We start from the raw sequence: 25,961 nt of genomic DNA, 5'->3' as shown, positions 1-25,961 counted from the left end.
TGGGAAGGTCATACTGTGGTCAGTATGTTCACAAATGGATTTTCCCCCCCATTTGATTTCCTTTAAGCAAATGTATGTGAATCTTTGAGTCACTCACTCAATAATAAAGTTTAAGTGCACTATGCAAAACCACATAAGGCTTTACATATTATTATTATTATTATTATTATTATTATTATTATTATTATTATTAGCATAATTTAATATTGTGAATATTTTATATTAGTTCAGGGTAGCCGCGTAGGCTGCAAAGGAACAAGTAATAGGTTTATTCCATACTGAAAAGAGAAGAAAGAAAACACAACGTTTCGGATGTGGAGTCCAAAATATTGATTCAAAAATATTGGGCATGTTTTCATGTGGTCATTGTGGAGGACTAAGCTTCACAATGCTAAGAATTCATTTAACATATAAATGCTGTATATACTGCATACAATTCCATAGACAGATATATTCTCAATATTGCAAGTAGTGCCTATTAAAATACTTAATGTTAATTTTCAAATATCAGTATATTAATTAAAGTTGTGTGAGCTGAATATGAGCAGTCTTCATTTGGCATCCATGGTGCTCTACTTAGGAATAACAAACTATGACCACAAACCTGCATAAGACAGCCCCTGCTGAGCAGTATAGTTTCAAAATCAACACACATGCTGAAGCATCACATCATCTCTCATGGAAAAACCTCAATCATCCAAAACAAATTTGCACAAGTTACAGAGGCAGCTGCTGAAGTGGTTTGTGTAAATGGATTTCTCCATCAACGGTCAAAGTTTGTGTGCAGTTTTGCATGACATGCTATTTATTTCTCAATTTGGCTTCTTTCCCTCATTTTCCCATGTCCCCTTCAATCAGCCAGCCCTCCAAAGAGAGCTTTGCCCAGGTTTGCCATTTTACTCCATGTGATATAAGGATACAAGAAGACCAGCACTTCAGTTTGGCTGCAGTTCTTTCCTTTGTGCAGGTAATGTGGCTTATGTTTGTCTTAAAATAAACTTTAGTAATCAATGACTGTGTGTCAAAGGATTATATGTTGAATTTCACCCACCATTATAGACTACAAAACTGTAAAAGTATTATTAATTCCTTACACTTATATAGCGCTTTTCTGGACACTCCACTCAAAGTGCTTTACAGGTAATGGGGATCCCTTCTACCACCACCAGTGTGCATCCCCACCTGGATGATGAACATGAATTTCAGCATCAGATTTATAAATTGATAGATTTATAGCTCTATTTATTTCCTTGGCAGTCTGCACGTGAACCTCTTAGACAAATTGGTAGATTCCTCCAGAATATAAATGGAATAATATCACACTAGAAATAATGAAAACATCCTTAATTTAGAAGGCGGTCTTAATGAAATTATTGACCGTTTGTGTTGTTTGCTTTAGTGCCCTGTACCTATCCTTTTCAAATACTGTGTTCACTACTGTCATTAACCCATGCTGATCAACTACATCTCCAGAATCATCATGTTCTAAAGAAATCAAGTTGCCTACTCTTCAATATGTTTCATCTTTGTTTCAATGAATTTAGCTGTTCACAATGCCTGAATCCTGAATCCTGTAGCAACTCCTTAAGTTGTTTTAGGGAAAAAAGTATCAGTCAAATCTATTGGTAATAATACTAAAGAAACTAAATATGAATCTCTGCTTCAGGATGTTGACTCAGGAAAAGACAATATAAAAATGAAAGACATGAGCTTATTGTTTTATGCATTATTCTGACAAGTATGTGGACCGTGAATGAAATGAAGGTACCTGTACAGGCAGTTTTTTTTTCCATCTGCCTTAACAGAAGAAAGAAGGAAAATGAACAGCTGATCATTAGCTTCAGTGTTCAACCTCCATCCTTCAGCGACTGAAAATAGTGTCTGGCACTGATAAGCATTGATTTATTCTGGCTTGCATTGTCTTTTGAAGAGTATTTTCTGCTCGATAGGAGGTGACGAGACCTTATATTGTTCATTTTATTTACTATTCCTTGTATTAAACAATTTCAACTCATTGAAGAGTTTACGTTATATATGGGCTCTGTGTAAACTAGCAGTTGGATGCCAGGACCATATCAGTAATGGGTTTTATTATAATGATGATGACAATCATTATGTAAATACAAAAATCAGGAGAATTCTGAAGAGGATGATTTGTTTATAATCCTTCGTATCTTTCAAGAATATCAAACCCATACTTTGAAGTAAATCACCTGATTTTTCTATAAATTTAAATCAGTGCATGCCTTTAAGCAAAATGCTAAATGGTTTTCTTTTAAACCCAATGCAGTGGTATTGTATGTTTTACCTTATGACGAAAAGAGAAGGATTATTTAAAAATACATTGGAATGTCTAATCTAACAATCTCACTGTCGTGTTCTTTTTGATCCGACACACAGCCAAAATCTGTTGTTCCCGATTCTTCCTGGCAGGCAGATGTCCCACACTGACAGGAGCCAATTGAATTCTATCACCCTAGTAACTTGACCTTGATTGTTCATGAGCACACTATTGGTGAGAACTACTGGACTGAACAGGAATCGGCTCTTACTCTAGCATTTGAGCAAGTACAGTACTAGGCTTTGTGGCATTATGTGTGACAAAGAGAGCTCCAAAAGGGATGAGAGATGGGAGAAAAATGAAAAGTGAATGTTCTCAGAAATACTCTGTCTTGGGTTTTGAATGTTGTTGATAACAAAAATATGACTTGTGGTTTTCTTTAATCTTGTGACGAATTGTCCCCAACAACTACAGTACTTCCTGTTGTAGCATTCCTGAGGTACTTTTCTGTGATAATACAAATCATTATCACGTTTTAGATGTCATTTTATATGCATTATAAACCTGGTTCTGTAACTAATGTGCAAGTATTCCTGCCCTGCAGAATTACAGTGAAGAACAGTCATTGTCTTGATTGATTCAAATCAATACATTTTGTGTAGTCAATAAAAATTTTGGGAATAGCTGTATCACTCACATCAAGATGAAATGATAATTTCACCATGAGACATTTTAGTATATTCTGCTGTGATAATCTTCTGAATACTCAATAACTAAAGAAAATGTATCCCAGAAGGAATAAAGGTATGTTTTGTGCTAGAGTGGTGACTTTCTACCAGAAAATCTGTAGTATTTCTATCACACTTTTGCCTGTTGTTGAAATCCTATGGTAACGTCTGTTGTACATAATGGTTATTAAATTAATATTGATATCAATAAAATTAAATGCTGAGTTGTCTAACCTTAGAGATATCAATTTATATTATGTTGTTGAATATGTGTGTTTTTGTATATCTAATACTGTAAATCATTTAGATATATCAAAAACCTAGATAGAGACATTCTATGACTAATTCTGTTACCTATGAAAATTGAATGAATGATGGTGAGCTAAATAGAAAAACCACCTATAAAAGAGCTTATTTGTGCTGGTCTCTTGCATCATTTTACATAGACATTACACAGAATACTGTACAGATTACAGAGTGTTCCTTAAAGTTGATTCTTCTTTCTGTTCCTTTCAGACTTATAATTTAAGTCTAAGATCACCATTGGCATCTATTGAAAATGTTCTTAGCATGGTATCATTCTTCTATGGAAAGGTCATATAGTTTTGGTTTAATTTCTGAACTGTCGCGTTTCTTCAGCTGTGCTTTTTTTATCTGTCTTGACATCTTTAGACAGCCGCCTAAATGGTGACTGATCATTGCAAGCAGTTTATTATGTGATGTGCCTTCAGATCAGAATGACTCACTGTATTCCAGGAACTTAATTCCCAGAAGTGAGCAGTCTGCCATATTCCAACAGCCCTTAAATATTCTGTTTTCTGCAACTTGAGGCTGACATATGAGTTAGCTTAAATTCTATTAATCAAGTTTTGGTACTCAAGATAGTGTTATCAATGCCTTTAAAATGTTTAATTACACTTCAGGCTTACATTTCTATGTCTTTGTTTCTTGATGATTAACTAAACATTTATACATATCATTTCTAATGGTTCTGTTTACTATACCCCATATTCAACAATTTTAATAACTTCTTTTTGGTGTGAGCTTGAGAAATGCTTCTTTCAAAACAGTTCCAACTAGGGAAGGAAATAATAAGATTTGTGCCTGTGTCCTTATCATTTAGGAACCTCAAGAAAGGGGATGTGAAATGGCACAGAAAATTAGCTGCTTACAGATACCAATGAAACAGATTAACATGGCCTTAATTGCATTGCTCATCTTCGTTTGTTGAAATAATGGACTGACAAAACAAAGTAGAGCAAAACAATCTTATCTTTGTCTTTGTTTTAACTTTACACATACAAGATACCTCCAAAGCAAATAGCTCCAATAAACCCAATTATACCACAATGGACACATCCGTGTAGTATTAATACTATTTTGTTCTTAAAGAGAAGCACAGAGTGAAAGAACGTACTGATTTTAATGAAGTGGTTAAGGCAATAACTACCAATAACCTCCTGCTGCTTTTATAATTAAATGTCTGGTTTGATACACTCATTGCAAATGACACTATTGCCTTCAAACATTTAAGCATTGGTCAAAGCATTAATGAATGTCAAGATATTTTATTGACACTCATTGTGGTCTCCTTGCACACAGGATAAGTAAAAAAATAATATTAATAAAGTGTTTTTGCAAATTAGAGGCATATTTCTCCATCACTGCATTTGTGCTCAGCTGATGGGTCTTTTAAATAAGAATTTGTTGTTTAATTATTTCACATGCCACAGAAGGCTTAGCAACTGTGAATCTGCAACTAATGAAAATAATCTTAAAAACTGAATAAATCATTAGTGATATGCAGAGTATGTTCTGTTCCAGTCATGGAGCATATTGCTTTTTCATCATATTGACTTCATTTTTTTTTTACTTTTCAAACCTGTTACCTCCCTTTAAACCATGATTATAATTCAGTGTCGCATTTGCAGTACCAGTGGTCACTTCTTTTGTGAAAGAAAATATATTTAATCAATACAGCCAGGGATAATAATGAAATAGATTAATGAGTAGATTGGAAGCGTGGTAATGTGTTTCTTAGCCAAAGGCATGCTCATCCAGTCTGTAAAAAAACCAGTGTCCATAGCTTTTTAGTCCCTTCTTCCACAGGACCAATCCAATCAAAGTCATGTATAGCTCATTCTTTCCTTTTTACTGAGGTTTCATTGTACCTAATTACGGAATCTCTTTTGAGACAAAAGAAAAAATCATAACGAAAGGAAATGTGCAGAACTATCTTATGACTACTTGGAAAAACACATTGTGCCCTTTTCAATTCGGCTCCGGCTTACACTGGAGGCTGAGAGATGATTTTTAAAAATCATTGCTTAGTTTCCAAATTCTCCCTAAAGTGGTCTTAAATATAAACACACAAAAAGGTGCATATGATATTGCGAGTAAGGACTTACCTCACGAAAAGGAAATTAGAAATATATTTAAGATGTATTTCAAATCAGGGTGTACAGTACAGTAGATCAACAAATAAAGGTTAATTCTGTGCTGGAAAGATAAAAGAATGGACAACGTTTTAGCTGTTGGACCTACTTCATGTCTGAAGAAAACAGCTGAAGAAAGTATAAAAAAGACACCAGAAGAAGACTCAACAGCTAAAATGTTTTTCTTCCAATTTTTGTGGAGTTAATCTTTTACCTGTTACTTTGTAGCCATCACATGCTAGCACATCTCTCTGATCAACTCGGGGTAAGTAGATGTTAGTATATCTACTGACAGAGTACAGTATATCTGCTAACAGCTACTGACACTCCAGATACCTGATAGAGTATATCTCTCAAGTATCTGGAGTATTGGGATGTGAGTATTCGGTAATTAAAAATAAAAACAAAGTAATACACAAAGCATTCACTTAGAAATTTTGTAGGGTAAATGGGGAACTTCAACAGTATAGCCCTTCTTCTTAGATGGAGAATAGCAGTGAGTCATGGTCTTCGAGAGTTCAGAAAGTCCCAGAGAAGAGATAGCATCAGCAAGAAAGTTACTCCTGTGAATGGAAACACAGATAAGAAATCCTCTGTATATTTTCTCTAATACCTTTTTGAGATAAAATTGGAAGATGGCCTAACCTAACTACCAGCAGAGAAAAAGGATACCCTGAAAGTCAAACTTCAATTTATTGGGAAGGCGCTTTTTGTATTTCATGTGAAAACTGCAAAAATAACAGCAGCTGAAATTTGAAGTGCCTCAAAAAGTGAGAATTTTATACTCAGATTGAATTGCAACATAGTTTCCATATATTGGAAAATAATTTATTTTTCAAAATAGATTGGCCCTATCTGTATGTGGGGGAGGACAGCGAAGCTTGCAAACACATTTCTTTGTTCTGTGTGAAGAAAGTCACACAGAAAAATATAGCTCATTCATTAATTTCTTTTAGGTTTTTTTTTTAAAGAAAAACCCAAATCCCTTTGAAATCTCAAGGTTTTTAATAAAAACACATTACTTTCTGAGCTTTATCTCCTTAGCAACTATGTGCATCACAAACCTAGTCTCCATTACTGCCCTTGACAGAGAAACTAAAAGTACAGGCAGTTTTAAAGCAACAAAGAATTCCATTAAAACTAATCATTCAATCAATCATCCAATCAAACAAGAACTCTCTAGAGGTACGTTCTATGGCATTTTAGACAGGAAGTGACACTAGATCCTTTACAGCTTACTGTACATTAAAAATTTGGAACAAAGCTTGTCACTTGAGTTTATTGTTGATATCTGAAAATAAAGACATTTTCTGACTGGCACTTATGAGCAACATTTTAAAGTTTGTTAAATCCTAATTGCAGGCTGCACCTTTTTTTAGTTGCATGTTAAATACATCTCCATTCCAATAGTTTCAGTTCTGCTTTCCCGCAAAACTTTTGAGTGAACATAGCATGAAGGTAGGCTCATCCTTAACTAGGCATAACTGCAGCGTAGGTTTAATGTTTTTCTTTTTGGTGCATTAGGAAATTGTGCCTGATGTTGACAGTGAATAATCTGAATAAGCACAGTTGATTAACGTCTGTGGAGACAAAGACTTAATTTGCAGCAGTAACCATTCGTCAAAAAATAGTAAGGCAGTTGTATTTGGATCACGTGACTTTGTCCTGATTGTATTAAGAAAAGCTCTGGTCGCCTGTCTCGATTTCATACTTAACGGAGCATGGTTTTGCTACTGTGTGGTTCTATAGGTAATGCAAAGCAAATTCCATGTGGGGAAGAAAGGAGTCCTTAAAGTCAAAGCTACATGCCAGTTAACCTGTAGCCTGTAAATCATAAACCAACCTGACAGAGATAAAAATATTTAGATGAAAATGTGTGTTTCTGAAAGTGGTTAGGTTAGATACTTACCCTGAGGTGCAACGGCTTCAATCTCACAGAAAACTGTAGCAGAAAAATCGGTCTATGCCCCTGATTCCTGAGAAAATGGCATGAAGCTTCATACAGTTAGGTTTACGTAACCATTTGGAATACAGAATACAAAATTGCCATGCCATTTTCAGTAGCTCGGTTAGGTCTTAATGCCATAGAGGGGTGAAACACATAGAGTATTTGTTGGGGGAATGGTAGCCAAGTCATGAGGAGTGGTGAGGAGTGACCTTGGTGGCAGGGAGTGTGAAACAGAGATACCTCAAAGGAGGTCGTGGGTGCCAGACATAGTGTATACCTAGGTGAACAGGACATAGCAAGGCATAGCGTATACATATAGTATGTGAACAGAAGTGTGTGAGATTAGGATCGGTCCTTCCTTCCAAATTTTGGTTATAATCTCTGTTTAGATAAAACTCAGTTTATAGAAACTGCCTAAGAACAATATTAATTTGTTTAACCTCTTTATGGCTTTAAATTCATTTTTGACTTCACTTTTATTAACAAATAACAGGATGTGAAGGCTATATACAGTAAATGTTTATGACCTCACCAGACACGTTTAGCACACAAGGGCTGTGATTAAGGTAATTAAGGTATATAAGTATATATACAGTATATGCAAATAGACATTACAAGTTAAAACTGAAGGCAAGCTATAGAAATAGTTCATTTGTATGGAAGGAATTTGTTAAGTAATGGAAAGTGGCAGTTCTCATACACATTCTTACTGTTAAATTCATGTATGCATCATACATTATCTAACCTTTATCTCTCTGTATATCACTTGAACAATCACAATTGGTCTGACTGCAATATTTATAAAAAACGCTACTAATCCCAATCACCTTTCAATCCATGTTTGTGGGTTCTGTTGCTGTGGATAAGACTGATATGATTCAGTCTGAGCCCTAACTTTAATTGCTCAGTGACAAATGATATTTTTGAAGATTAGATCATTGTGGCTCATTATTATCTCCAATTTTCTAAGACGGAAATTATGTGCCTGCGTATTTTGCCCATTTTCATCTAAATCTCAAGTCCTGAATGTATTTACTTATGTAGATGCAGATTGCATCTAGTATGTTTAAGCCTGATCTTTTTGTTCTGTGATGCTACTCAGCAATCTCAGAAGAACGTGCTATTTTGGGGGGAGAAATTACTCAGAGGAAGTGTGAGACAAGTTGTCCCTAACCCATGCTTCATGATCATTTAAATTGATCTGGGTGAGAGTTTTAGCGGCAATCTACAATCCAGAAGAGCCTTCTATTTTTAAAACCAAGTTACAGTGGTAGAAAAAGATCAGTTAGAAACAAATATCTTTCATAAATACCTCTAGGAACCGAGAACTTGTGGACATTATAGAATTGTTAAATAAAATAATCAAATATAGTGCTATATAGTCTGTAATTTTCATTTATGATAACATCAATTAAAAATGATTGATTTGTGCAGAGCAGTTGAGTATCTGAATTACATTTCTTCATTTTAACTGTCAAGTACAAGTGATATTGTTCCATTCTTCAGAAAGCAAGTATCAAGTGCCTGGGCATCTTTAAAATATATTTTGCTTCACTTGTTAGACTGATTAATGACAGACTATATAATGAAGTTTTTGATACAGGAGATACATTCTGCTTAACTGCATGATTTGAAGACTTGATATTCAATATTTGATTCAAATAAATTATGATTCATGGCATTTTTTAAATGAAACGGCAACAAAAGTTTTTGTCACAAGTAACCCTTCACTGACCCTCCTTTTGTATGAGGCAATAAAGCCAAGCTCAAATGATCTAGCTGAAATGTTGCCACATTATCAGCATTGCTGTACTGCTGTTTCTCTATTTCTTAACTTTTGGGGAAGGATGTAAATTCATATGTAAGATTATATTCCTTGAATCTTCTTTATTAAATCCCTTAGCAACTGAGACAAAATGGGCACAAGGAAGCTAGTGATCTTTCACCTATGCTGCAGCTACAAAAATGGTTACTGTAGTCCTCCACTGAGGTGACCCTAAGTGCACTAGGCTCCTGTCAATGGAGCTGAAAGGCAAAGTGAGTCTACTGCAGTAATTTTGTTCTGTATGGATTGTAGCCAAAAGGTAAAATGGAAAATCTACCCTCAAGTCAAGCAGTCATTTCTAAAATGATATTTCAAAGTCATTTAAAATAACATTCCATCTGATTTCAGTATACTGTACCTCCTCTATATCTGAAAACATGCTGTATGAAAATATTACTTCTTGAATATAGCTCATACAGCAAAAGGGTTGTACATTGTGGCCACTGGAAATAAAACTGTACATACTGTATCTTGTATTGAAACTCATTAACTGAGTTTTATTGGGTCAGGCCAGATTTTGTGAATCTCTAATAATGACATGAACAGTAGCACAATAAGGAGATAATCTAGCATCTGTCACAATACCTAGTGTAGGAAGATGAAATTCCTTCTCAGCATGACTGCAGTGAAATGCTCAGGAAGCTGCAGGAGGACTCACACAGAGTTTCTGCATATTCATTTTTCTTTACTGTGGTGATCAAATATTTCAATGTGACATACATACAAGTCTCTCTTGTGCAAATTGAATTTTGATCCAATGGTCTCTGAAACATCTCAAACTACATGACCAGCACAGTTCAGACAAGCACTGGGGAATTCCACTATGCCAAAGGGCCCAGTATCCCAATGTGGGAAGTCCTGGGCAGTGATGAAATATGCATGCTTCCTCTTAAATGATCAGAAATCAGAAATAAATCAATGCTTAATAAAGTGTGTGCTCTTGTTGAATCTAGATTTGCATAAGCAGCACATGCCAGCTGTAAACTGTATGTTAACAACATTCCATGTCAAGAGGTTGTAAGGAATTTCTATATTGTAGTTCATAAAAAAGTAATTGTAAATCTTGACCCTGCCTCTGTGCCTATGCTCAATCATTTTAAGATTTAGAATGCTTTTAATATGAATTTACTTGAGCTTAGGAAACAAGTTTTAATACTTTATCGAAAGCAATGTTAAGTAAGCAATTTAATAAAGGGCTTAGACAACTGTCTATTATTTATTGCTTGGAAGAGTTGAATCTAATTTGGCTTTCGGTCTAAAATGAGATTGTCTGGAAGGCCTGGAAGATAGCCATAAAAACAAAAATTTTCCTTTTAGCACTGTGGAGGATATTCAGGTTTAGTTTAGTTATTGATAGCTTGATAATCAAAGTTGAATGTAAGAACCAATAAGTACTAATTTAGGTTACCTAAAAGGCAGTTTTCAATTTTGAATAAGCTGTGTTTATTTACTAGCTCTTGCACCAGCTCTTTGCTTCTATGTGTTTGGAAAGAGGGTCTTTAATATTCTAAGGAGGATTACACATTAAGGGAGAATATGTATTCCCAGTACAGCAGTGCATTGCTGTTTATTTTGCATTTGCAAATTATAAGAAATAGGCATGAGAAGCACATTTAAAGACAGAACTGAGCAATGGTGACCCTCTGCTTCATGCAATGGTGGTCCATTTTTACAGACAAATTGCAGTATGTTTCATGGGGATATTATATTTGTTGCAGGGCAGAGAAATAAGCAATAACTGCACTTTAAGGCTCAACCTGTGCTCTCAGTGAAGGACCAATTGGGTGGCTCAGATTTAAACCCATGTTTAAACCGAAACGTTGTTTTCTTTCTTCTCTTTTCAGCATGGAATAAACCTATTGTTTCTGTGTGTATATACAGAATATATCCCGACTGTGCCTCCGTACAGCATATAGCTCCAGCATATGCTGTACAAAACCTCCTGCAGTTCAGCCCTGTAGCTCTCTTCTCTGGAGAGACTGCAAAAGGGTACCTGCTACACATGAGCTGTCTGGTAATAATGTGGTGCTGATCAAAGTCTAAAGGGAGGAAACTCTGCATGTTTTACTCATTTCACTTGTTGCATGCTGCGTTTTAAACCCCTTCATTCAAAGGCCATTATCATCGTCATCTGCATTCCTCCCCAAATCATTCTGTTATTCCAGCATAGATTATCGTAAACAGAGCGCAAAAGATTCATAACTAGATCATTCAAAGTCTTCTTAAATTCAATTGTTTTACCTCTTCTCTACATAAACCATTTATTTTTACATTTTATTTTAAAAGGTAAACATTTTCAGTGGAGTTTCAAATGAGGCATTCAGTGCGTGATATATATTTCATTTCTCCTGCGATTAATACACCATCAAGACAACACTATCCTGTTGTGTCAGACACAGTTACTGGTTTACTGTGCTAATGAATGTAGCCAAGGGTGACAATTTAGTCAGTATGTGGTTACTGTATTTCAATAATAAGCAGTAAAACAGCAGCTTGTGCAAAAAGTTTAAGAATGACAGGAGTGAACAAGTCTGTAGTTTGATGATACACTTCCAGGCTGTATTTCATGGTTCATTTACACTTCACAGCAATCTAAAACTACCCATCATAACACATTTAAGAGTTCTCAAGTGAATACTACAGCAAATATACAAAATCTTCAGGTATAATTGCATATTTTTTACTTTCTTCAGATTGCATTCTGGTAATACTTTGTTTTTTTATAATGTGAAATGCGCTTCTTGCTTTTTTTATATCCATAAGTGCTGTGCTTTTGGAACTTTTGTTCCTCCTCTAGAGAAAAGGCAATACAATCATCAATTCAAAGCCTTTTGTAAAATTGTAGGTTTTTAAGAACTAAGTTTGATTAAGGTCAGCACTCTATTGTCAAATATTTCCAGGAAACCTCCCAGATGGAAACGTAACAAGTCAATTTAGTGAGACCTGACAGATTAAAAGCAAACACTGTAGCAATGTTGCAACATCAGAGCTTTTATCATGCAAACAAGTCATCTGTTTCACTCTGCATGGATTCCAAAGGCCAATAAAACTGGCACCAAGCAATCAAAAAAAGCACCATCTGTGTGCGATTTGTGTAAAAGGCCATTGAGCTAAGGGAATAGGATGTTGTTCTGCAGCAGTTATATTAATAAAGACCTGAAAAGCTCTATCTGTAGGCTTTTTCAAAGCTTTTTTTTCCAGTTTTAAAGCTCATTGTGGAATCCACAGGACAAATAAAACACACAAGCCAGGGGCCACTTGCTTCATCAATTAAACCAACCCATCAGCCAATGTGCTTTTAAGGGTCTCGAGCATTGCAGAGAGAGAGGGAAAATAAGAGCACAGTTATTTGACAGATAGCAAGAAAGTGGAACGCTTGCATAAGCATCCATCACACAGGGCTGGGAGATGTGAAAAGGGAGTCAATGATGTGGATCACTAATAGGAATTTCTTCCGCTTTCTGTTATAGCAAGGCTCTATTATTAGCAGTGGGAGTTGCAGCCAGTAAAGTCTGAAGTGTAAAAGTCATCCAAAAAGATGAATACCCATGTTGACTGAAAAGAAAATCTTGAAGATTTGAAGACTTGTGTGGGTCACCAGGAATCTAATGACATCAAGCCATGCTAGGTCATTGTCACTCGGGTTAAGTGCTCGCTTTCATGTCGGCTAGACAAATAATGTGATTAGGAAAGTAATATAGTAGTCTTTACATGGGATAGCTGACCACCAGATGTCTCATAGTTTAATAACGGAAGAATTGCTTGAAGAGGCATTTTCATTAATGTGCAAAAAGTGGTATGAGCAGCGATTCCACAAGTGATTTGTTAACTCAACAAAATCTATAGAGAGCATAATCAACAAAAATGATGTATGGGAAAATAAAAAGTTTGATGTAAACAGCTATAAAATGAGTCTTGGGCAATGACACTGCAAAGTGATCATTCTGTGATTTAATGTTTGGAAAGCAATAAATCCCAGAAGAATGTCTTCATTTTTTAATATGTGCTGAAGATATTAACATTGGTTTATTCTTTGCAAGTTTTTATTGAACATGAACCTATTGGTGTGACAGTAAAAAAAATGTTGCTTAAAGGAGCAATTCCTGCCCTGTGTGTATAATTCTTTTTGCTTTTGCCATATATTCCTGCTGATGCATCCAACAATAAAGCAATCTGTAAATGGAGTGTGTAGACAAAGCATTCATGTATAGTTGCAATCTTATTGAATACTGCATCTCAAACCAGAACTGTGTCCAGACTCTCTGTGATCATTTCAGGATTTTAAGGTTCAAATTTTTGTTATGGCAAATAAATATATAAGACTGCAATACCCTTCTGATTAAACAATATGTAAATTATGCTTATAGCCTATAGGTGCAGTGGCTCTGTGGCTAAGGATCCGCGCCTGTGGCTGGAAGGTGGCTGGCAGAGGAATCCTACTCTGTTTGGACTCCTAAGCAAGCCCCTTAACCCCAACTGCTCCAGGGGCGCCATATACAGTACAGTCAATGGCTGATCCTGCACTCTGACCCCAAGCTTCTCTTCCTGTTTGTGTGTCTTATGGAGAGCGTGTTGGGGTATGCAAATACAATACAAGAAATTGTATATGGCCAATCAAGTGATCTTGCATATAGAACACTGTGCTGTAAGACATACTGCCCTTCTGAGATGTTTAAATGATCCTGACCACATGGGCACCAAGGATTCCACAGTTCTGCATGTACGATGTATAACCCGGGTGTCCTAGCTAAATTGCACTTTGGAATTGCAGGCTGGCATCTCTAAAGATTTCTCTCTTAGTTCAATTGGCAAAGTAATTACTCACTTCTCCCGACCTGACCTGCTTGCAGTGGGGCTGCTGGCTCAGAATGGCTGCAGTGAGTCACCCAGCTAGGTGCTGTACTTCTGTGGCAGATGAGGTACTGTAGGTCCCATTCTGTATGTGAAGCATTGTGTTGTAAACAAAAGCAAATGCGATTATTAATTATTTACTGCCTGGCAAAGGAAAGCAGCAATTAGGCTCTACTATTTTTTTTTATTTTGAAGGTCATATCAATGAAGGACATTGAAACAGAAAACATGTAGTCATTCCTAATTACTGCAAAGACGCAGTATAATAACATATTTTAGAGTTCTAGAATCAATAAAATTACATCTGCTTTTTCCCAATACAGAGATAACTGTTATTCTGGGTTTCATTGGCATGTTTATAGATTATTTGTTTTAAATTATGAAAGAGGCACAGCTGGTATGATATGCATCTTTTTTGTAACCCAGCATTAAAAATTCACAGTCATTTTTGAACAGATGCCACAGCAAAGACATTCTGAAGTGATTAAGAGAAAAAAAGGGAAAGTCTATTTTGAACATGGAAAGTATTACTGTAGAGTGGGTAACAATTCAATCCAATATTTATTCAGATGGTGTCAAATATTTGCGAGTTTCTAAAATCTGAGTTTTAAATTTACAAATTTTTCCATTTTCTTTTATGAAAATGCCAAATTTTAAAAAGTTTTGTATTTTTAAAATCTGGATGCAGATTGATATTTTTAAAATCTGGGAAAAAAATGATATTTAAGATGTTCTTAAAAGTACTTTTAGACTAATGATGAGTGATGAGAAGAAATAAATTAAAAAGTCAGTTTTTCTTCTAGCGTCAACAATTGTTGCAGTTCAACATTTTTCCACCAGAGGTCCCTTAACTGAAGGAGGTGTTTACATCACGAATAAGCTAATTCTGTCTGGTGTTATGTCATGTAATGTTATGTTTAACTGTTTCTGAGTGCACTGGTGTTGGAACCAGAGTTCAAGCCAAGCTTTTACAGACAAGTAGTTATGCTTTCAGACCAGTGTCACAAAACTGGCACTCGATGCCAGGTTGTGTGGCCATGTCAGTTGATGGTTGACAATACTGTCTGTGAGAATTGCTTGCGTTTCCTTGCCCAGCAGCAGTTTGTGGCTCACAGACAAAAATCTGGTTTCTTATTTTCCTCTCTGAGCCTTAACTACAGTAATGAAGCAATGGGGGCTGTGACCAACACTTGGGTTTTGTCATGCTTTGAGTGGAGCTGTGGTACCTCAGATGGCAAGGGCGTCTAGTTCCTGACCAGAAGGTCCCAGGTTTAATCCCAGGTAGGGGCAAGCAATGGAGCTCACTCTAATGACTTTCAGACAACTACCAGGTCCACTCAGCCTGCTTTCCAAATAAGTACTGGGGGGTTAATCCTTCTGGGGGTAATAAGCTGGCCAGAGCATGATGCTGACCACATCACCTTCACCTCCAGTGTTGGGTGGTTGAGAAAAATGGTGGCCCTTGTCTTCCATTCCCCATGGGCCTTTATGGCCTGAAAAGGGGACCTAGCCTACCCGTAGGGGACCCACTAACCTTCCAATGTTACACAATGGTCTGACTCACCCTGTACATTTAACTTGAACTACAGACTTAAAAAACATGTGTTACTTTGCATAAAATATAGCAGGATGCAAGGTTTTGTTTTAACCATTGTTGAACAGTATAGTTTTTTCATGAACAGTAATTGGCTAGCTCTAAAAATATACCTCGTAGGCAGAAATCGTGCACTGTGCCAAAATGAGATGCTGATTCCGTTTTTCAATATTGCCAGGTTAGACCAGCACAATTCCTTTGGGTATATCACATAACATTTATTCCATGATGTGCTCCATAGCCTACCCAAAGATACAGGCATTGACGTTTCTTGAGTTTTCTTTAAAAATCTAGGTGCAAACATTATGAAATTGCTTCAGATACATGTAAGCAATATAAAATCAGTGACCTCAGATGTTCTTGCGGTGCCTGGTATTACAAAGAATTACTTTGATGTTCAAGGAAAGCTGTTCCAATGGGAATGCCATTTAGCATTGGCAAGACTAATGTCTGTAAATGGTATAAAACATTCATGTGGTAAATGGCATAAAAGAAAAAAGGGAAATCAAAGCTGACTTCTTCTGCACCAATCTATAAATAAAGAAACACAACAATAACAAACCTTCAGATATCTTCCTGTATCCATGTTATTTCAAAGCATGATCTAGTTCCACACAAAGAAAAATACTTTTATCATCATTTTTTCGACTTAATAAATAGGAGAGATGGCCAAGAATTTTCCAATACTTTTGGCAGACCTGTAGTAACTTAAGGGTAAAGAGCAAGTATTCATTTTGCCATTGCATATGGGAAATTTTAGTTTGCTTGTTTTCAGAAATCAATTATTTCGAAAATATGGATCTGAACCCTCCTGAGAGCCTTAAAAAACTCAGTTTGTGATTCCTGAAAGAATAAATATTTATATATCAGGTGTACAAATTACTGTAGGTAAACATACAGATTAGTCCCATGAGTATAATAATCAGAGGCTAGAAAGCAGAGGTCCATTGATTTAATAAATCAATTAAGACAAATATAAGGAGAAAGGAAACTGAAATGCTTATTTATTTATTTTTAAGTATTGTTTAAAGAGGGAGCATTTTTAATAATATTCAGAATCATAAAGATACAGTATAGTAGTAAGACCTTTAATACAGTAGTGTGTTCTTTTCAGTTTTACAACAGAAGAACAAGACAAGGCTAAGGAAAGTGTCTTAGAGATAATAACAAGCCTTAGACAATAAATGGGAATGCCAGATGTAATAAATATTTTACTTAGGTGTTAACTAATCCATTGAAAGGGTAATAAAACTGAAATAAGTAATTGTATGCCAATAAATCCTACTTCTTTGAGGGGAGTCCCCATTACCTGTAAAGCGCTTTGAGTGGAGTGTCCAGAAAAGTGCTATATAAGTGTAAGCAATTATTATTATTATAATGTTGGGGAAACCATAATAAGAACAAAGGTTTTGAGAGAATTCCTCATAAAAGATGAATTCTCAAATTGCAGACAGTTAGCATTCAAGTGTATATACTGTACTGTATTTACTGTAGACTATAAACTAACAAATGGACAGAAAGCAGATTCTAAAATGAGCACAAATAAGGACTGTTGTGACGTACTTAGCAGAGTAACTGTAAGACGAAAGATATAAGATGTGAAAAAGAGGTTAACTGATTTCTTTCTGCACAAAGACTTCTTGTAAGACATTCCATGCTTAGGCAGCTTTGAGTTATGGCAGGGATAGGACTTAATTAATATGAAATTCCAAGTGCAAGATAAAGACCCCCCCCCACCCAACTAAGGAAAGATAAAACCGACCATTAAGAGTGTTCAAGGTCTTGGGAATGTCCAAACACAGGTGGCCCCCCCATTACCATGGTAACAATTTGCGTCAGAAGAGGCTGAAATTTGCTATATAAACTGGACGCTTTGTACCTATATTTCGAACAATACTTTGGTCTTATTGTTTCTTGCATGCAATAAACTCAGTTCTTTAAACTTCATCTCGGGTTCTAGAACTTATTTGTCTGTTACTACAATAGGGATCTGTATTAGTACCTCTGCTTTTTATAATTTATGACAATAGCTTCTAGATTCTTGTGTGGGTGGTAAAGGCAGGTATCCTGGCTTCTCTAAAGAAATGCTGGATGAGATCTTTCGATCAATGAACTTACAGCTACCAATCAAATTAAATGATACAAATCAAGCTACAGATCAAGGCCAAATCTTGTCAATGAACTTAAATTCACTTATCCTCATGCATGCTGTGAAAATTTAAAAAATCATGTCCTTTTTCTGCAACACATTTGTGGGGCATCAGATGATATTGAGGATGCAGAAAAATATAAAAGTAAAAAAGGATCAGATATTTAATAGCCAATTATGAATACTTTCTTTGAAAGACAAACCAGAAATAAAAGCATGTGAACTAAAATGCTTTAATTCATTTAATCAGTTAATTATGTGATCAGAGACAAATTCTTCAGTTTCAAATAAATTACTGTTGCTTATTTTAACTGCATTAAAATATTATGGCTTTGTTGGGTTTTTTTTTCAGATTGACTCTGAATGCTTTTAATTAACTGACTCCGATTCAGTTACTTAACAAAACTTTTGATTAATCATAAGGCCTTAACTTTTTTATCCAAAACTCAGAAGGTTTTAAAGGTACCGCATCTCGTACTACATCAGTTGAAAAATGTAAAATAAGTCCAGTTGAATAAGTATTTAGATTATAATACTTAGGATAAGTATTTAGATGACTGATAGAAATTTAGAACAAAGTCAAAGGATTGTACTGGTTTCAGTAGGGATTTGACCTCACAATAATATTTCCTTTGCTGCCCAAATTTCCTTACTTCCATCATTCAAAACACACACAATGAGTGTGAACAAAATCAATATGAAATTATTCATGGAATTGTATGGTGACATTTTAAAATATTATTAATTTATCCAACTTGAAACAAATTAAATTAATTTGACAACTAGATTTTTCGGCACGGTTTTTTTCCATAAATTTTGAAATGTTGTCTACGTCTTTAACATGCTGCCTTTCAGCACTTTTTTGAAAGCTGCTGTTGCTGCTGTGGGTTAATAAGGAGAACTGGTTTCCAGCTCTGTTAAATATTTATTAGGTATTTGTGCTGTTTTCCAAACCATACAAAATCAGCACTTTTGTGAATGCCATGCACTTTCTTTCTGTCAGATTCAAATTGAAATTAAGCAAAATCTAGAACAGTTTTCTCCAAATGGTACAGTATATCTATTAATTATATAAAAAGCAAGTGGTTCATTGTCGTTTCCATAATGAATTTTTTTAAATAGGTTGGTATCATCTTACTGTATGTATCCATTCCATGTAATGCAAATAGCGTAATTCAGTACTTTTAAAATCAGGTCACTGATTTTCACCTACAAAAAACTCCAGAGGTGCCTGTGTAATGACATGTGACTTGTAATAGAATAACATCCATACGTTTGCATTCATTTGCAGAATATATATCTGTATATACAGTAGATCCTGTAGGCGATTCTTGTTGACATCCATTTCTGACCAGTTAATGTGCTTTTTGTATTCCAGAACATTATTTTTTACAACAAATGTTTTGCTTATTTTTTTTTTCTCAGTAGTGGTCAAGTGGCTTTTAAAGCAATCTCCCTTGTAGAGGTGTTTCTATAATAATCTATTTTATAGCAATTACTTTGTTTAGCATAATTACCAGATAATGGAATCAAGCTAATCATAGAATGTAAATGAATTGGTTGATTACTTGAAATTAATAAGCAATGTCCCAGATTTAAATGGTAATTGCTATTCCAGTCCAAGACCCCAGTGCAATTATTATGAAAGCACCAAAAGGACATTCTGGTCATATATTAATGAGAGGGGAGAAAAAATAGCTCAGATCTTGCATATTACAACTGGGAACACAGAAAATTGCACCTAATTTTGAAATGCATTCAAAAAAGGAAAAGCTCTTTTTTTAGCATTTATTTCACTGTGGTCTCAAGGAAAATGTCTTTGCATTGTGTTGCTCTTGAGGAGTATAAAACTAAGTGAAGTAGAATAAATTATCTATAATTGTGAAAATTGCATTCATTTTGTATTTGGTAGAGTTCTATATATTACATTGATGACTGTGTGATGTGCTGTTGAAAATGATCATTCAAATTTATAGGCTAAAAAGTCTCACTAAGTTAAAGTACTAATTTCATTCTCAGATTAAGTGCCACACAATTTAGGTCATTAAACTATAAGTATGCCCATAAGCTATCACAATTATAAAAGAATGGGTATTTTTGACATAGTATTGTTTACAATATTAGTATTAATTCTAAAAACCTAATATTAATAAACAAAATAAACAGTTGCGAGAATCCAAAGGTATTTTTCCTTTATATATTTCTTTACTTTATCTGCAGTAAAGACACTTTAAAAGAAGTATTTTGAAGACATTTTTTTGTTTGCTTTAGAATAAAGCATATATAATATTATTAAAACGAGAAGCTGGTCACATGAACAAATATCTTATTAGCTTTATCCCTGGTTACATTTTGAATAAACCAGATTGTAGGTATAAACTGCAATATAATTATGGGCACTGTACAGTATATTGTAATTACATTGCAATTTTCGTTCGTGCTCGAATTGATATAATCGAAACATCAATATTACAATATTGTTAATTGTTATATCTTTTCTAGACATGAAAAAGAAGCTTTTCTATTCCAATCGTTCTAAATAATGGCGAAATCCTAAACAACTCAATTGGACATGGTGTATTGCTCTTCTGAAAGATGGATAAGCAGCTGAAATATTAGATTATTACAGTCATTTTTGGGGGGTCTAAAACTAAACATGGAACAAGCTAATGGTTATACATTAGCAGACCTTCATCTCAAATCCTGAGACTACAGTAAAAGCTTGGGGATTAATTACTTTTTGTTTCCTGTAGATCTAGCTACTGCAGATGTCATATTCTCCACTCTTTGTCAGATTCAATTTTAGAGGGGCAAGAGCAGGAAACCTTAAGGTAATAGCATATACAAGCTGACTTTCCACTTCTCAGGAAAATATCAAGCCGTTAAATTGAATGCTCCCAGTGGATCCTGCAGTTGTTTTGTTAAATATCAGTCAAACCAAAGGTTTCTATGTATCTTTCACTGAATGGCTGGCAGGGATACCCCTCCAATTTCTGATTTAAAAATGTATCGCTGAGCAAACAGATGTACAACAGATGTATATCAGTAATGACAGAGTTCCCAATACACTATGAAAACAAGTATAGGCAACAGATTTTCTCTGAGGATAATGATTGTAATTAACATATAACAAAACAAAAGAACAGTGTTTTATATGAGTTAGAGCTTGTGCAACGATGGTTCACTGAAAGATTATAAGATGGACCACAGCAATCTAATAAGGTATTGTACATTCATTTATATGTAGTAAACAGATATCAAAATGATCACATCTTCAGGTTATGATGAGTGTTATATTGTCTATCCATAGGCAAAACCTCTGTTCTTAACTCGCACCCTCTCCTATGAAATACGTTAATTCATATATAGATATAGTGCATAAATACTGGGACAGTGAAGTTAAACTTTTTGCTGTACCTTTTTTCTGGGTATTTTTGCACATATACAGTATGCTTTAATGTCTTATGGAGGGTAACAGATAGAGATAGAGAGATATAACATAAAACATACAGTATTTAACATATGTTACTGGCAAAAGTTAACTATGTCATGCAGTTAAACAATAATATGAGCGATAATACATGAGCAAATATAGCCGGCTGTCTTTGGCTGCTACAGTATCTTTGACTTAATATCCATAAACACATTGAATAATAAGTCATAAGACAGTTCCATCTCCTGTAGATTTGTAATTGAAAGAAAAGCCCATTAATATTCATACCCATAGTAGATAGATAATGCGTATATAGAAATAAATTTCAATCCATTATGGAGTATGTAACCAGGCAACAGCCTCAGAGGATAGGGAAGACCTTAAGCAGAAAAGAAAAAAATCATAACCTGTAATTAAGATTGAAATATGCTCACAGAAAAGTCATTACAGTGGGAATTTGTGTTTGTCAACACCGGTTCCATGAATCAGGTTAATTGATTAGATTATGACAGCAAATCAATCTGTGATGCTTTTTTTTCATCATCAGCTGCTCAAGCCCAGAGCATTAGAAAGGAAGTCTTAACAATAAACAAAAGGGAATAAGGCAAAGGCATCTGTTCTAGAAACAGGTAATTCTATAACTTCGACTTTGAATTATGCTGAGGTTCAACAACGGTTAAATCACACTTTTTCTGACAATATTTCACTTCAAAAACATTATAGGTTCGGCACTGAGAGAAAGAAAGAAGAAAAAAATATTTTGTCTGGAACCTTTTCGGGTACAGTATGTCAAACATGCAAAGATTATAACATAGAATTTGTGCTGACAGCTCACATTTTTTCTTCTTTCTACTTTTCAGCATGGAAATAACCCACAGATTCAACAACATGGCCAGGTAGCTTGTCCACTTGTATCCTCTGGTTTTTGTCACTGTTGATTCTATAGATGTACTGTATGCTGGGTGGACTTGCTCAGTACCTTTGAGGAAATTTAGATACTTGAATTGGGTCCCCTTTTAGTCTTCTCTATTTAAAAGGTTCAGTTCTTCCTCTAATTACTGTGTCACACATTGAAAAACCTATTAATATAACCTAGCAGAAACATAGCTACGCAAATTCTATACATTGTGTGTGATTAGACAGTCTTCACACACGAATGAATAAACCTACATCAAGGTTTATTCATTCATGTGCCTTCTTAGTCATCAATGTCTTTAGGAATGCAGAGGTATGACAGCCTAAAGAAATCATAAGAAAGAAAAAACAGTTTTTCACTATTTCTATACTGTATGTCTGTTGTTTTTGTATCTGCAGGAATAACTGTGTTCATACTTATGTCTTTCTTTTTGCAGACTATTATGTGATTACTAAATGAATGATAAAATTCAAATCCTCACTGAAGGTCTTGCCTATGATGTGTATGAAGCAAACTGTCACGTTAAATTCTTATGTTTATCAATCGCTTGACACAGTGAGTTTAATAGGTTCCAAAGAAGCACTGACTTTTGTATTTCTTTTGTTTGTACATGTTTCATTTTTCATCTCAGCCTATTATTTCACACTTACAGATACTGTCCAATGCCCCCCCCAAAAAAAAAATCAGCCAGAAAAACAGGTCTCCATGTTTGCTTTCGGACACTCTAAATGTTAAAAGTCAGGTCATTGCTTCTAGTAAAAAAAAAAGTTAAAAATACTTTCACTATGTCTTCCTATTTGATTGCTGCTGTTGTTTTTTTTTTATGCATTGGGTACCAATTAAATCTGTACCACCTGCTGCAAAGTACTAAGTCTGGAAATGAAAGGAGAAGCTTCTGTGATAGGCAGAATCAATTTACCCAAAATAAATAGGATGCCTTGGGTCAATTATTTGCTCTCCCTGCTGTCTCAGAAGAGTGAAATTCAGTCTCCTGTGTTCACTTAAACCTGTTTGTACAATGCCAGACAGTCTATAAATGAACTATCATACGCACACACCAGCTCCTTGTTTTCAGCTGCATATTTTTAGATTTCTGTTTCTACAGCGCGATTTCTACAGGGAAAATGTAAACATGATTGTCATCAGATATTATTAGGAAGCTAACTTTTTAATAAGCGAGAAGCCATGAGGGAAAGTGGTCAACGTTGATGCTAAAACACCAAAAAAGAGGAAAACCTTGTAAAGTCTTGTGTCTTTCTCTTGCAGGAAGAAATCTTATCTCCGATTCTCTTCACCCAGCAATAAATCTTCTGTAATGCATTTTATACATTTTAAAACAAAGCACAGGCTACAGATAAATATGAATTATTTTAAACAAATACTGTAAATATGGTTATCTTTGGAAATCCTCCTTTATCCATCCTCAACTGATGTAAAAATGATGTTTGAATTATATAGAACCAGTAGTAAGTAAATGACTTCTAAAACAGTGAGATATTGAAGTTATTGTTACCACACTATAAAAAATGTATGTTTATCTTATGTGATGCTTATGCTGTAAGCTTCTTTTTCTATGAGTGAAAGCTGAGTGACAGTGATGATAGTATAATTTAGTGTGGGGAAAGAACCTCTCACCTTTTTCTTGTTCAGTATCCGATGCTGTGCCTTTTGCTTTTGAAAGAGTACAAAGAGCACACAAAAATAACGGCGCTCTAACCCTTACTTATCACTGTCATGTCTCTCAAAATAACAGACTTATATTGACCCCTTCCTAGTACTTTATAAGCTTTTAGCAGTGCTGTTAAATATTACATTCAATTAAAGCCACAGCAAGTCTTTTACATACAGTACTAGGCAGGGTATTTTTATTAGTTTGACACGCTTCATAATTTATTGATTGTATGCCTTGTACAACCTCAGAGAAGAGGCAATTTAATATAACTTACAAACATATATGTATATTCTAATGGCTTCATCTATGAATTGGCTTCATATCTCTGTTCTCCTCCCCGCTAATAGCTGGTGTATGGGGAGTGTACTGGCGCACTATGGCTGCCGTCACATCATCCAGGTGGGGCTGCACACTGGTGGAGGGGAGTCCCCATTACCTGTAAAGCGCTTTGAGTGGAGTGTCCAAGCAATTATTATTATTATTATTGTCCCTCATCAACTATTTTGTGTTCTCATGTATTAGTGTCAGGGTTCTAAAATAATACTCTCCACTTCAGGAAATGTGTGGAGCCAGCAAATAAAAAATATTTTAAAATAACCCAGATATTGAGGCTTGTAAGTGAGTGAATGGCAGATCTTTAATGAATACAATAATGTATGCAATTAAAGGAGAATTGCAGTCCCAATTTCTCAGACTGGTTATTAAATCTCGTTAACACAATACTGTTAATTAATTGACATGGTTTCACAAAAAAAGTGTGAACTCTGTGAAAGTACTGTAAGTTGCTACTGTATGTTGTCACAAACAAGGTGCTGCAGCCCCTCCTGCTCACTAGTCACCATAAGGACTAATGTAATGTGATGTACTAGTGAATAAGTACAGGCTGTGCAGCAGACATTTCACCACAGAAATCTTTCAACTTGATCAGCATGCAGAGTTAACAAGTAAATAGCATTTGTCCAGAAAACTGTCTCAAAATTGAGAGCAATATTTTTATTGGATTAAAAGAGATATTCACAAGCCTGCTTATTTACAATGTTATAGGGCTGCATCACATCATCAGAAGTTTTATTGTCTCCTCCTGAATCGCAGAATATTGTGTTGCGCATACCTTGAAATTGTCTATTTTGTGATGTAAATTGGAGATTTTTAAAAGTTACTGTGTACTTTTATTGTGGTTTGAAATACACTCATCAATGAAGATAAAAACAGTGTTGCAGCTACCCTTTAAATAAAACTTGAGGATCATCACTGGTATTGCACAAATAATATATTAACAAAATGATGTCGCTTTAATTTACATTACTTCATATAATGAAAATAACAAAGATACGCGACTATTAATACAGTATCTCTTGCATTCAACAAATAAAATAGTTTTTATCCTTTTAAGGAAATACTATATGATTGACTATTAGTACATTCATTTTTATTCAAATATTCAGTTTACAGTGCCTTACATGCAGAAATTTGAGCTTTTTTGCCTTCCTACTGATTTTGATAGAAATTTGGGGGAATCTTTCACACTCTGTTAGCATTCACCATTTTGTCTTGGAGCAATGGACCTGAGAAAATATTTTCAGTTTTCCGTTAAGAAGCTGGCGAAAATGGTGCTGTCACTGTCAAGTCTAACTCCAGCTCAATTACCATTTACCCAGTCTGAGTCTCTTTAAGCTGATGTTCTGTGCTTTATATAGAGATACTCAAAAAAACAAATATACAGTTCATTATCTCTTGCACTTGTATGTAACAAAACAAGCAACTGATTTACAGATATGTAGCTACCATATATATTTTGTCTTCACTTTGTAAACCACATGTGGAATGACATTTTTAAGAAGATATACTGTACTGTATGTCTTATGCCATTGTAAATGCAATGTAGGTGTTTTTGAAACCTTCAATTAATCATGCTGTGTCAGAAATTTTTTAATTAGCTCAGGGACTGAAGTCTTCAAATCCACCTGTTTGTTAATTTGGTTCTCTTTTATAATGGGGGTTTACAGAAAGGTTTCTCCATCACTGTTGCACAAAACATCTCCATTACAAAATCTATATACTGTATCTGTTCCCGCTGCCTCAGCAAAAGTATTATCATGCTTTTTCTATGGGTCTTTTTAAGCCTAGTC

At 35.0% G+C, this 25,961-nt stretch overlaps 1 long non-coding RNA gene across 1 annotated transcript; it reads left to right on the top strand.

Annotated features, from left to right (window-relative positions):
* Positions 1-870: 870 nt before the first annotated feature.
* LOC107079759 (uncharacterized) lies at positions 871-24,517 on the top strand. Its single transcript, XR_001480671.2, has 3 exons — positions 871-967; positions 22,105-22,140; positions 23,427-24,517. It is a non-coding gene; the product is annotated as an uncharacterized lncRNA (long non-coding RNA).
* Positions 24,518-25,961: the final 1,444 nt, after the last annotated feature.

The sequence above is a fragment of the Lepisosteus oculatus genome, chromosome 22, assembly GCF_040954835.1.
Source record: "Lepisosteus oculatus isolate fLepOcu1 chromosome 22, fLepOcu1.hap2, whole genome shotgun sequence".
Classification (NCBI taxonomy): domain Eukaryota; kingdom Metazoa; phylum Chordata; class Actinopteri; order Semionotiformes; family Lepisosteidae; genus Lepisosteus; species Lepisosteus oculatus.
The sequence above is the reverse complement of the archived record's forward strand: the minus strand, read 5'-3'. Positions and strand labels throughout refer to the sequence as shown.